The sequence below is a fragment of the Notechis scutatus genome, chromosome 4 (genome assembly GCF_049901735.1).
Source record: "Notechis scutatus isolate UNSWTSFEM ecotype Mainland chromosome 4, rNotScu1.2, whole genome shotgun sequence".
In the NCBI taxonomy this organism is placed as follows: Eukaryota; Metazoa; Chordata; class Lepidosauria; order Squamata; family Elapidae; genus Notechis; species Notechis scutatus.
Window position 1 is genome coordinate 121,512,259 of NC_142012.1, and position 7,734 is coordinate 121,519,992.

The window sequence follows — 7,734 nt, forward strand, 5'->3', positions numbered from 1 at the left end:
AGTTGCTGGAATGCTGACGCCTATGGTGTCATGGCTGGCTCTATAGGCAAACAGGGAAATGCAAATCCTAGGTCCGTGATGGCAAATCTATGGCATTTCTGCGGACATGCAAGCCCCAGCAAACTTACCTCACTGCACATGTGCATGCCTCCCAGCTGATTTTCGGCCGGTTTGAGGCCTTTTTCAGCCTCCCAGAGGCTCGAGGGAAACCTCTGCAGCCTTTGCAGGCTGAAAAACAGGCCTGTTTCATCACTTCCTGTATTTCCAGAAATACCGGAAGTGATACAATAGGGTCATTTTTCGGCCTCCAAAGGCTGCAGAGACTTCCCTCGAGCCTCTGGGAGGCCCCAAAAGACCTCAAACGGGCCGAAAGTCAGCTGAAGGCCCAGGCATGCGCAGTGTAGGTAAGGGGGCAGTGGGGGAATCGTGTGCGCATGCACAGGGGGCATGGGGGGTGCTGGCATGCGAGCACGCAAGCACAATTTTCAACACAGGAGCCCAAAAAGGTTAGCCATTGTCTTAGGTGTTTGCCTGAGCTAATTTTGTCAACCTTTTGTTTGTTGCTTATCTGAGTTGACTCAGTCTTTCTGAATGGATTACCAAATCTGCATTTCTAAAAGCTGGCCTCCTCAGTTTCTGCTTGGGGCAGGAAAACTGGGGCTGGTTTCTGCCTCCCTTAAGATTTCTTATTTCTCCTTTAGGGGAAATATTTTATCCTGCCTTTTTAATATTTCCCAAAATATTTCATTCTTGGGGGGGGGGGCTTCCTAAACTATTTTGAAAGCAAAATCTAATACATCATGATTGGGATAACCTTGACAATACAGAAATAAGACTGATTTCTTCAGTGGAATTTTAGGAATTATAAGGTTAAGTTAAAAGGTGTTCCCCTTTTTATCAATACAACTCTAAAAAATTAGTCTGTTTCCCAACACAGATATATATGGGGTACATGCAGAAATGATGAGTGCAGTGATGACTTTGAAGTCATCTGATGGGAATGGCTTAGAGGCAGGCAAAGGGGGCTGAATGAAGAGCAATCAACAGCCCCACAGCTGCTGTGGGTGGAAGGAGGGGCAGAGACTGCAGTTGTTACTGGCACGTTTGTCTCTGAGTATGTCAACAAACTTGTCTATGTTCATCTGTGCTGTTTCCTCTGGCTCCCAAACAGTTGGCCTTAATGAGCAGAAGGCCTGACAGCTGTAAATGTCTATACATATGCATTGATCTATATTATAGACACAACCATATATAAAGACAGAACACAGCTGCTGCAATTCTTCTGCCGCCAGCATGGCCCAGTGCATGCTTCCCTTTCTCTTCGGAGTGTTACTTGACCTAGTTTGGAGGTGTGGGTTCTTAGTGCATTTAAGAATTTATCCAGTTGATACTTTTGATGTAGCTGAATTATCTTGATTGAACAAGGGCAGCTTCTTCAGTTTTATGCCTTTGCTGACATTGCAGAAATGGACCGGAATGCCAGCATGCACATATGTGTGGGGAGACTGAAAATGAAGGCAGGAGGGTTTCTGTGGCAAGAGATGGATGGCTGCTGTTCTGATATTCTAAAAAGAAGCTTTCTAATCCTCAAAGGAAGTGGAAGTCAAAGCTGATGAGCTTAAAACTTTCCCCAAACTAGGAACTCACTGAGATATTTTAGTGGCACAAATTTAAGAGGCTCCAGGGGCCAAAACATGGGGCTGGCCTGGGAGAACAACATGAACCTGCCGGTTGTCTATATAATGCATTCACTTCTAAATAAGCACCACTGGTTAGTTGAAGTGAATGTAGAGAGGTTTGCAATTGATATTGGTTAATATCCAACGTCTATATATGCCAAAGCTCGGTAGGCCTTAATTGGAAGTAATTTTCACTGCTACATCTCAATGTTGGAAAATTCATGCAAATAAAAGATAAAGGATAGTCCAAGCTATCCAAGCATGTTTCTCTTCTCTTAGACATCACAGAATGGTAAAATAGATTTCTAATAAGTCCTGGCATTGTTTGGTATAAAAGGTACCAAACATAAGGTCCTTGTATCCACATGGCAAATTATCTAATAGTATTCTGAGGTACTGGTACAATATTGGGCAAACAATTCCAAGGGTAGTTTGAGTAGTTTTGATCTATTTCAAATTACCAATAATTTTGTTCTACCAGAGCCCCAGAGTCCCACCCCTTCACTGTAATATATTCTTCTAAAGCAGGGTTGTCAAATTGGCGGATCATGGACCAGATGCGTCACATACAGGCCACACCTACCCCAACTTTGCGAAGGGGGGAAAATTGTGAAACATCATGTGACTGCAGTGTGATGCTGCAAGTTTGACACCGAATTCTAACTCCAGTGGATTCCTCATTCAGAAACATTCCAGATGTTCCACGCAGACATTCCAGAAGAGAGTTTTCACCTCTCACTTTTACCTCTATGATTAATTCAGCTTTACTGTACATTCTGACCTACGCAGCAGTTCACCTAACAAAGAAGTGGTTAGTAATGCTAATGAAAAAAAAACCAGCTTTAAAATATTTCTGGTCTATAATGGCTGCAGTGGTCAATAAGAAAGTATGTGGGCAGAACCTGGTTGGACTGAGAAGTCAAAGAATTTAATGTATATCTTCACTGGCCATAGTGTGGGACTTCAGTGTTTCACTGAATCATAATAATAAATTATGCAAATCAAATAAAAGCAATAACAAATTGTGTTTTGCTGAATGTGTTATGTCTGGAAGGATGGGTCCAAGAACGGAGATGAGACTCAGAAAGTAACTACAGCTCTTTATTAGTGACTTCCGATCTGAGCGAAATATCCTAGCCGCAGCAGCCCCTTTTATAGAGCTGGCTGCGGCTAAACGGCCAATGACAGTGATTTGAGCTTGCCACGCTTGGTTTGCCCAATCGCGGCAGCCCGTTTACTAGCCAATCAGATCAGTCTGGAGCAACCAATCATGACCCATTGTTAGCGGACCAATCCGCTTTGCAGGCTTTCAAGCCTGCTAGTCCGGAACAGAATGTATACCTTTATATATTATGAGATGTTCCCTTAGAAATAGTGCATGCTGTTCACATGCTTGCACACTCCACATGATATTATATTGCTTTTGGCAATAATGGTTTCTTGAATAATAATCAATTGGCTGGCTTTTAACAATATGCTAAGCTACAAAGCACATTATGCATTAGAACAATGTACAAATCCATCCCTATTCTACAGGCCGTCTCTGAATTAGCTCTGCTTCTACCACACCTGGTAGATCCAGGGATAGATATCTTGGCATTGAGGTTAAGGCAATCTGCATTTCTACGGTTTCCTCATCAAAAACAGCTCCCCTAATTAACTATCCATGGAGAATTCAAAGCTAAGCCTAGCCTAAGATCACCTTCGTCTCTCTAGTCAGTTCAGGGCAGTGAGAGCAATGCACTTTTCTTCTACTTTGTATCATCTTTTCATGAATTCTTGTTGACAGTGCAAAAAACTCACCATAAATTGACAGCATTTATAAAATCATCAGTGTCGAGAAATAAATAATACCACTCAAAAATTATTCATTTTTGTCAGCTGAGCTGGCATAGTGGGAGTCTGTGCCTGACAGCCAGATGCCTAAGAAGGACCAGAAATGAGAATGAACATCTTTTGTCATTAGCAGCCAAAGGTACTGACAATATCCAGCCACCAGGGGGCCCAATTTGATACCATCCATTTTATTCCAGGGAATGGGGCTAGAAAAAAAAGATTGCACTGAGTTTAAAATGGAGCTCTTGTGAACAGTCCAAGCAATAACTTCATACATCACATGAGTAGTGAGTTAGAAAATTGATTTATTGTGTGGCTGCAAGTATCATAAAGTTTGGAATGAAAATCTGTGAAAAAGGCGAGGATCTGAATTATTTAGTCTTGATATAGGGCATTATTTTGAAGGATATATAAAGATCCAAGGTGATAATTAAGATGTTCAACTGGAACTGTAGCAATTTAGTTTAAATCCACTCTGAGGCATGGATATTCATTGTGTTATTTTGAGCCAGTCACTTTACCCCAGTTCTTCTTTATATAGGTTAGTGGTAGAAGAAAGTAAATCTTTTACTCAGCCAAAGCTGAGAGAAATGATGGTTGCTTCATGCATGAGAGTTCGCTAAAGAATTATGAATGTTGGAATGAAAATATACCTGATTTGCAGCATTAGTGATATATAATATTTCTTCATCTTTATATTAATCTTCCTTCAGCAAAGGAACAATTTGGTCAGATTTGCTGAATTGTTTTACAGGTGATGCCAATTCTCACACAAGCCCCTTTTGAATTTTAATCTTCTACAGAGATTGTTTTTATAAAGTTGATTTTAAGTAACTATTTGGTTTGTTCATTTTGTAATGTGGTCTGTGTTTGGATCATTGTTACATTGAACAAAAATTAAATAGAGGGATATATTAAGTGAGCTCCAAATTCTTTCCAGTCTTACTATTCTAAATCTGGCAGGGTGATTTCACTGGGATTTCCTGCTCACATGATTTGAAGTTTCCAGTTGTTAATACAGCATTTGGGGTGTAACAATGGAGGAAGGGCACCTACACCTGTTCAATATGGTCAAGAACAGACCCCAACTCTAACTCCCACCCATTCTACAGACTCACAATGTTGGGCACAAACATAGACTGCAATGAAAGAGGCATCAAAGTAGAAAACTTCCATAAACCAAAGATAAGAATCTCCTTCTGTTTCATTACCACCTTCTCAAGTGGAAAGAAACATGATTACATATTTTTTGCAATGAGGGCATATTTATGTTGGAGTTCATAGAAAAACACAATGTTAAGGCCTCCCCAACAAAATATGCAGGCCATAGGGGTGTGGTGCTCAGATGTTCTAAAAAACAGGCAGATTCATCTGTCTACTCAGAAAGCACATTCAAGATTCAGTGAAAGAAATGTTTGTTCAGTCAAAGAGCCACTCGTTGGAATTGTGGAACTCATTACCACAAGATGCTGCTGGGCACAACTACTTAGTAGAATCTACAGATGCTGCACAGGGACCTAAGTTGGGAGCAAGAATCAAAGCAACTCATGTGCACATATCTTTTCTACACATCTTTACTAACAACACAAACGCGAAACTCATCATCTCTGGGGGCTTTTAATAATAGTATGTTTAGTTTTAAAGTCTAAATTAACAACATTCCAGGGTTGGAGAAGCCTCTCCCTGTTTTACAAGGCTCTGGAATACAAGCTCTCATTAAAAAAAAAAAAAAAGGGGGGGCAAAGTACTGTATTTCTCCAACTGTCAAATAAATGCATGCAAAGGAAGATTTTGTGGGGACAAATAGGAAAGAACAATATAAAGGCCCAAGGGAATTTAAGGCTGTCAGCAAAATTTTGCCATTTTAACAAGCTCAGATCAAGGGGGAATCATGTGCTGGCTGGTGTTTCATCAGACAAAACTCTAGTCTTTTATCTCTTCAGGAAAGCATGGCTCCGATATTGCCACATCATCAGTATCTGCTGAACAAGTCACGCAGCATCCTCAGTATCTGTGTAACAAACCCCCTCCTCATTCCCCTGGGAGCCAGGATGGGCCTCTCCTGCCATGTTCAGGGGCTGCATTCCTGTGTAAAAAGGCATCTGGGAACTCTCAGGCCAGGCTTTGCGTGTCCATACAGCACAAAGCTGCAAAGCAAGCAACACTGGGTTGATACAACTTTCATTTGGCTTCAGGAGACGGTTGACATATCGTGTTTTATGCTAGCAGTCTCCAGTCTGGTAATTTCAAAGTGTATTGGATTTAAATAGGTGGTTCAGTTATACAATGATTTGTGGATTAAGGATGTTTATAAGGTGGTATTATTGATGTTTTCAAAAGGAAAGGGGGCTGGGATTAGAAAGTGGCAATGTCAAAATTATAACTAAGTTCACATGATATTTTATGGGCCACGGTTTACTGAACAAGTCATTGTGTTCTGATTCATGCAGAATACATAATGTACAATAAAACATATAATGGTTGGCTTCATATATTGCACTAAGCCATCAGATGATTAGTTTTGGTTTGCCAGGTTGGATGAACCGAAAAACCATAATTTACACTTCATAAAGCCATATATTATAGTTTATTTAGTGAACCATAGGTGAAGCAACCACAGTTTCACATTATGCATAAACTCATACTGTGGGGTATGTAGAATTGGTGCAAAAAAAGCTAATCAGTCAGATCTAATAAGTCCAAAATTGGGGAAATAGTTTAGATAGGTATGAGCAAATTTTTATTACTAGGGCTGTGCTTCTCAAATTATTATTATTAATTATTACTACTCTACTGGAATGATACTAAAATGGTATTATAATGATAGTTATGGCTTCCTGACAATACAAACTAGGATTTGGGGCTTGTTTTCCCTTTTTTCTTTTAAATAAAAATTTTATTGGTGCATTTCTTAGTGGATTTTTAAGACATATTCTATTTCCTGCTAAAAATCATAGAGATAAGGTACCATTGTGATTTGCAGCATGATCCTAAGAGGCTCTAAAACTTACATAAATGGGCTGAATTGCTATATGTAAACTGCAGATTACTTATTTCTGATTTCAAGTTTTCAATGGATGAGATACAGAATATGATGGATGGAAATATAGGAAAAAAATGCTTATATGCTCAGCAGATCTAGCCTTACTTAGAAACATCTGGCAGTACAGACTGCACAAACATGGAAAGAGGTAAATCATATTTTCAGGAGAGAGCAAGCATAGAGCAAGCATATAGAGCAAGCATCACCCACATTTTCCTCTCGTAGTGTTCCACCAATGGAATCAGACAAAATGGCACAATGGATTGAATAAAGTTCTAGTTTAAAGCATTAAATTCATTCAGTATCTTCTAGGATCTATCACAGATGTATCACATCTGGGCCTCCTATAGACCTTGATTGCCATTACTTTTAAGGGCTGTCAGTTACCATAACTTTGAAACAAAATAATTTTGTTGCAGAAAATCCAGCCAAAATATATCCTCATCATCCATCAGAAATTAATTCAGCAGTCATGGACTTAAAGGAAATGCTCCAGCCCTGGGTACCAGATGTTATCATGGAGTACATCTCCATTGTAATTAAAATACTTGTATTGTATTTAACTTGAACACAATTAGTGGATGAGTGGATTGCAAACATAAAACCATATTTTCATTTTGCATTTTGTTATTTCAGTTTGTTAATCTGCATAACTGGGATATTGGTATTACAGCAATAATCTCTTGCACAACTGAGCACATCTGCAATGGTGTGGATGAGGTCATAAAATGGCACCCAGAAGGTAAATGCTGGTACTCTGTCTGACAATCTCCATTACCTCCCAGGAGGTCTTATACAATTACAGGATATCTCGGTCTTCTCTCTGGGCAGATGGACACACTTCCAAAGAACTGAACTGCAATCTCCTGTTGCTGTTGTTTCCTGGATATATGTGGGGCCCAATGGAACTCCTGGAAATAAACAATAGTTTGTCATCCCAGAGCCATATACAACGCCCTCCCCCCTAGACACATGAAGCTTAAAGGGGCCAAAGGAAGGTGAACTTTGAGCATCCCATCAGCAACTCAAGCAATAGAGGAAAGCTGTTAATATGGTCTTTATGAATCCAAGAGAGGTTTTCATTCACAATGCTAGTTATAATCTGGTCTTAATTTCTAACTATTGCTGCATTCAAGTCCTTTCCACTTGTCCTTCCATGAGCTTCTAGTGCCTGAG